Source organism: Salmo trutta, chromosome 39 (genome assembly GCF_901001165.1).
Source record: "Salmo trutta chromosome 39, fSalTru1.1, whole genome shotgun sequence".
In the NCBI taxonomy this organism is placed as follows: Eukaryota; Metazoa; Chordata; class Actinopteri; order Salmoniformes; family Salmonidae; genus Salmo; species Salmo trutta.
This window is the reverse complement of record NC_042995.1, coordinates 19,234,709-19,240,814: the sequence shown is the minus strand read 5'-3', so window position 1 is coordinate 19,240,814 and position 6,106 is coordinate 19,234,709.

The following is a 6,106-nucleotide window of genomic DNA, read 5'->3' as shown; positions in this document are numbered from 1 at the left end:
AAAAAGCAGTTTGTTTACCTGTCTTACATTAATTTTTTTTGTTAGGGAAAGACCAGCTTTAATATTGCATATAGATTGTATAGATTCCATCAATGTAATTGTCTGCATCATTTACAAACCCCATTTTTTTTGTTTATATATATTTAACACACAGTACTGTTCAAAACACTAATCTCAACATCAACAGTGAAGAGGCGATGCTGGCCTTGCAGGCAGAGTTCCTCTGTCCAGTGTCTGTGTTATTTTGCCCATCTTAATCTTTTCTTTTTATTGGCCAGTCTGAGATATGGCTTTTTCTTTGCATCTCTGCCTAGAATTCCAGCATCCCGTAGTCTCCTCTTCACTGTTGATGTTGAGACTGGTGTATTGCGGATACTATTTAATGAAGCTGCCAGTTGAGGACTTGTGAGGCATCTGTTTCTCAAACTAGACACTAATGTACTTGTCCTCTTGCTCAGTTGTGCACCGGGGCCTCCCACTCTTTCTATTCTGGTTAGAGACAGTTTGCGCTATTCTGTGAAGGGTGTAGTACACAGCGTTGTACGAGATCTTCAGTTTCTTGGCAAATTCTCGCATGGAATAACCTTCATTTCTCAGAACAAGAATAGACTGATGAGTTTCAGAAGAAAGTTCTTTGCTTCTGGCCATTTTGAGCCTTTAATCGAACCAACAAATGCTGATGTTCCAGATAATCGAGTAGTCTAAAGGACAGTTTTATTGCTTCTTTAATCAGAACGACAATTTTCAGCTGTGCTAACATAATTGCAAAAGCGTTTTCTAATGATCAATTAGCCTTTTTAAAATTATAAACTTGGATTAGCTATAAACTATGAAAATAAAGTCGCACACTCCATGTGTAATCTCCCAGCAATTTAATGGGTATTTACCAACATTTGGGCATCACTGTGCCTTCCTCAGGGTAATGTCATGAATACTTGAACCAGGTTATGTAGACACACAGTGCAATTAGTGTAACCAATGACAATAGGCGGTGACCCGATCCTGTAGGTTCATGCTCTACAACATTCGCAGAGTACGACCCTGCCTCACACAGGAAGCGGCGCAGGTCCTAATCCAGGCACTTGTCATCTCCCGTCTGGATTACTGCAACTCGCTGCTGGCAGGGCTCCCTGCCTGTGCCATTAAACCCCTACAACTCATCCAGAACGCCGCAGCCCGTCTGGTGTTCAACCTTCCCAAGTTCTCTCACGTCACCCTGCTCCTCCGCTCTCTCCACTGGCTTCCAGTTGAAGCTCGCATCCGCTACAAGACCATGGTGCTTGCCTACGGAGCTGTGAGGGGAACGGCACCTCCGTACCTTCAGGCTCTGATCAGGCCCTACACCCAAACAAGGGCACTGCGTTCATCCACCTCTGGCCTGCTCGCCTCCCTACCTCTGAGGAAGCACAGTTCCCGCTCAGCCCAGTCAAAACTGTTCGCTGCTCTGGCACCCCAATGGTGGAACAAGCTCCCTCACGACGCCAGGACAGCGGAGTCAATCACCACCTTCCGGAGACACCTGAAACCCCACCTCTTTAAGGAATACCTAGGATAGGATAAAGTAATCCTTCTAACCCCCCCCCCCCCCTTAAAAGATTTAGATGCACTATTGTAAAGTGGTTGTTCCACTGGATATCATAAGGTGAATGCACCAATTTGTAAGTCGCTCTGGATAAGAGCGTCTGCTAAATGACTTAAATGTAAATGTAGTGAGGGGTGTGTCATAATAATTAAATTAATTAAAATGAATTAAACTGTTAAATAGTATATGGCATAAATATATTATGCTATTGTTATCATATAGAAACCTAATGGAATAGTGTACATCATATTAGCGTCAACATACATTATTGTTCAACTCAATTTCACAATCATTTCGTATATCGTTTTTGTTACATGTAATCTTTTGGTTCAACCTTAATATATAATTTAACATCAACAGGGGGAACATATTAGGAATACGCTAATAAGCTGTAAAAATAATTTTTCAATTTATAAGACTTGTTCATAGAGGAAAATGTGTTCATAAGAAGCGCCTGAGTTCAAAGTCAATATTCAGACCACTAGGGGTCAATGTTTTTTGACAGGATATCCAGTAAGCCTCTGTAGTAGTAGGATCTCAATGTTACCTCTTCTCCTTGGTAGAGCAACATGCTCGATGCCTGTGTATTTGAGGGAGGAGATGGGATGGTTAGCTTCAAGAAAGTGAGCTGCTACTGGATAGACAATGTTCTTACACCTGATTGAGCTGCGGTGTTCAGCTATACGTTGTTTTAATTGTCTTTTCGTTTGTCCTACATAGGCTTTTCCACATGAACAGGTGATGAGATAGATTACTCCCTTGGTCTTGCATGAGATGATACCCCAAACAGGGATCTTTCGACCTGTATGTGGGTGTCTGAAGAAAGACGTTTTTATAGTGTTATTGCACTGTGCGCATGAGCCACATTTTTGTAGTTCCCATTTGGGATAGGTGTCAAGTGTCTGAATGGGCTCAGGGGACATGTCAGATCTCACCAAACTATCTCCAATATTGCGACCACGCTTATAGACCACCAGTGGGGGTTCCTTGAGGAGATGTGATTTATTTATTTAAATTTTGTCTGATTACAGAATATGCCAGTGCTTTTTCAGGATTGCTTTCATTTTCTCCGAACCCTTGGTGTACTTAGTGCAAAAGACGGTTGCGTTTTTCTTCTTTGGTTGAGTTTTTAGTAATTCCGCTCTTGGTTTTTGAGATATTTCCATCATTGCCGCATCAAGAGTTTTGTCCTTGGAGCCTGTCATTTTGAATTTCTGTCATTTTTTTAGCATTGCTGTCAAAATCTGACTGGTGGCCACAGATTCATTTAACCCTGCATAACTGGCTAGATGGTAGGCCATTCTTGAGGGGAAGGGGATACATACTATCCGCACATAGCAAGGTTTTGCGCTCTGTAGTCTTTGTGTATAAGTCTGTGTGTAATGCATCATTCTCTTTTGATGATCCATAAGTCCAGGTAGTTTATTCTTCTCTCATCAGTCTGCATGGTGAATTTGAGGTATTCAGAGCTCTCGTTTAGTAGAGTTTGGAATTCATTTAGTTCCTGCTGACTGCCTTCCCAGAGCACAAAGACATCATCTATGTATCTCTTCCATAGAAGTATTTTAGAAAGTAAGGGGTGTGTCTCTGTTTTATAAAGGAATGCTTCTTCAAATTGTCCCACATACAGGTTTACATAGTTGTGGGAGAAAGGGGAGCACATGGCTACACCCTGAATTTGAAGGGAAAACGTCTGACTCAAAGACAAAGTAGTTATGGGATAATACCAGTTTAGTAAGTTGTAAGATGCAATCATTGGATGGAGCAAGGGTAGAGTCTCTCTGCTGAAGGTAGTGTTGTAGCGCCTGCAAGCCTCCAGTGTGTGGGATGTTAATGTACAAGCTCTCCACATCAAAAGTGGCCACGAGGATGCCCTCTCGTATCCTTCCTAATGGGAAATGAAACTTGGATTAGCGAACACAATGTGCCATTGGAACACAGGAGTGATGGTTGCTGATATTGGGAATCTGTACGCCTATGTAGATAACCCACTAAAAAAAATCAGCCGTTTCCAGTTACAATAGTCATTTACAACATTAACAATGTCTACACTGTATTTCTGATCAATTTTATGTTATTTTAATGGTCGTTTTTGAAAGAAAATAAGGAAATGTCTAAGTGACCCCAAACTTTTGAACGGTAGTGTGTATACATACATACATACATACATACATACAGTTGAAGTCGGAAGTTTACATACACCTTAGCCAAATACATTTAAACTCAGTTTTTCACAATATATCCACATCATTTTCTTTCCTCATGATGCCATCTATTTTGTGAAGTGCACCAGTTCCTCCTGCAGCAAAGCACCCCCACAACATGATGCTGCCACCCCCGTGCTTCACGGTTGGGATGGTGTTCTTCGGCTTGCAAGCCTTCCCCTTTTTCCTCCAAACATAACGATGGCCGTTATGGCCAATCAGTTCTATATTTGTTTCATCAGACCAGAGGACATTTCTCCAAAATTGTATGATCTTTGTCCCCATGTGCAGTTGCAAACTGTAGTCTGGCTTTTCTATGGCGGTTTTGCAGCAGTGGCTTCTTCCTTGTTGAGCGGCCTTTCAGGTTATGTGGACATAGGACTCGTTTTACTGTGGATATAGATACTTTTGTACCTGTTTCCTCCAGCATCTTCACAAGGTCCTTTGCTGTTCTGGGGTTGATTTGCACTTTTCACACCTAAGTATGTTCATCTCTAGGAGACCGAACGCGTCTCCTTCCTGAGTGGTATGACGGCTGCGTGGTCTCATGGTGTTTATACTTACTATTGTTTGTACAGATGAACGTAGTACCTTCAGGCGTTTGGAAATTGCTCCCAAGGATGAACCAGACTTGTGGAGGTCTACAATTTTTTTTCTGAGGTCTTTGTTGATTTCTTTTAGATTTTTCCAATGATGTCAAGCAACGAGGCACTGAGTTTGAAGGTAGGCCTTGAAATACATCCACAGGTACACTGCCAATTGACTCAAATTATGTCAATTAGCCTATCAGAAGCTTCTAAAGCCATGACATTTTCTGGAATTTTCCAAGCTGTTTAAAGGCACAGTCAACTTAGTGTATGTAAACTTCTGACCCACTGGAATTGTGATACAGTGAAGTAATCTGTATGAAAAAAAATGTTGGAAAAATGACTTGTGTCATGCACAAAGTAGATGTCCTAACCGACTTGCCAAAACTATAGTTTGTTAACAAGAAATGTGTGGAGTGGTTGAAAAACGAGTTTTAATGACTCCAACCTAAGTGTATGGTAACTTCTGACTTCAACTGTATATACACACACACATATATACAGTACCAGTCAAAAGTTTGGACACACCTCCTCATTCCAGGGTTTTTATTTATTTTTACTGTTTTCTACATTGTAGAATAATAGTGAAGACATCAAACTATGAAATACCTCATATGGAATCATGTAGTAACCAAAAAAGTGTTAATAAGCAAATAAAAATATATTTGAGATTCTTCAATATAACCACCTTTTGCCTTGATGACTGCTTTGCACAAGTTCCTTACTACTTATTTTTTTCCCAATCAGTGTATTTGAGTTTATTGTTATTGTATTATTTGTTCTGTCTTTTCTGGTGGATTAAACTGAAATTGCAACCCAACTTTCTATGGCTTGTTTTAAAAATAGCGATATTTTGGAGATTGTTTAACTTTCAATTAACTGAAAGTGAGAGGTTGTAATCTGAATAAAGGGAAAAAGGCCTTTCTTGAACATGGGGTGAGACATTCTTGCTAATCTGCTAGAAAACCTGTTCAGATTTAAGTATACCTGACGCATTTAGTGATTTGGTCTGTTTTATTATTTCTGCCCTCTGAATTCATATTCATTATTTAAATTGGCCCATTTTAATTTTCTCTGCCTTGCCATTCCAAATCCCCCCCAAAAATGTTGCTCATGTAATAAAAAAAAACAGGTTGTTAGGTGTAGGCAAGACCATAAGCAAATAGGTAAACTGGGATATGACTAAAGAGTTAATCGGTGATTTTTTTCCCCCCCCCACAAATAGATGGATATTTTTATTTTCATGGTAGCAAGATCTTATCTATCTTTCAACTAAAAATGTATTGTAGTGAGAATTTATTTCTTTCGGCATATGTATACCGAGCATGTCCACATCACCGTCAGACCATTTTATTGGGAAACTACACGGTAATGTAAAAGTTGTATTTTTATTTTTGCCGATATTGGACAACCTTGTTTTACTCCTCTTGACAGTTTAAAACATTCTGAGAAGTAGCTATGATTTTACCATTTTACACCTAGGGTTACTTTTCATTATTTTAACCCATTTTATAAGAGATTCTCAAATTGAAATGTTCCAGGCATTTATATATAAACTCCAGTCGTACTTTATCAAAAGCCTTTTCTAAAGTCTGCTATGAATACCAGGCCTGGTTTCCCAGATTTTTCATAGTGTTCCATTGTTTCCCATACTTATATTATCTCCAATATATCATCCATGTAAAAAACCTTGGCTGATTAGGATGAATAATATGACAATACTTTTTTAATGC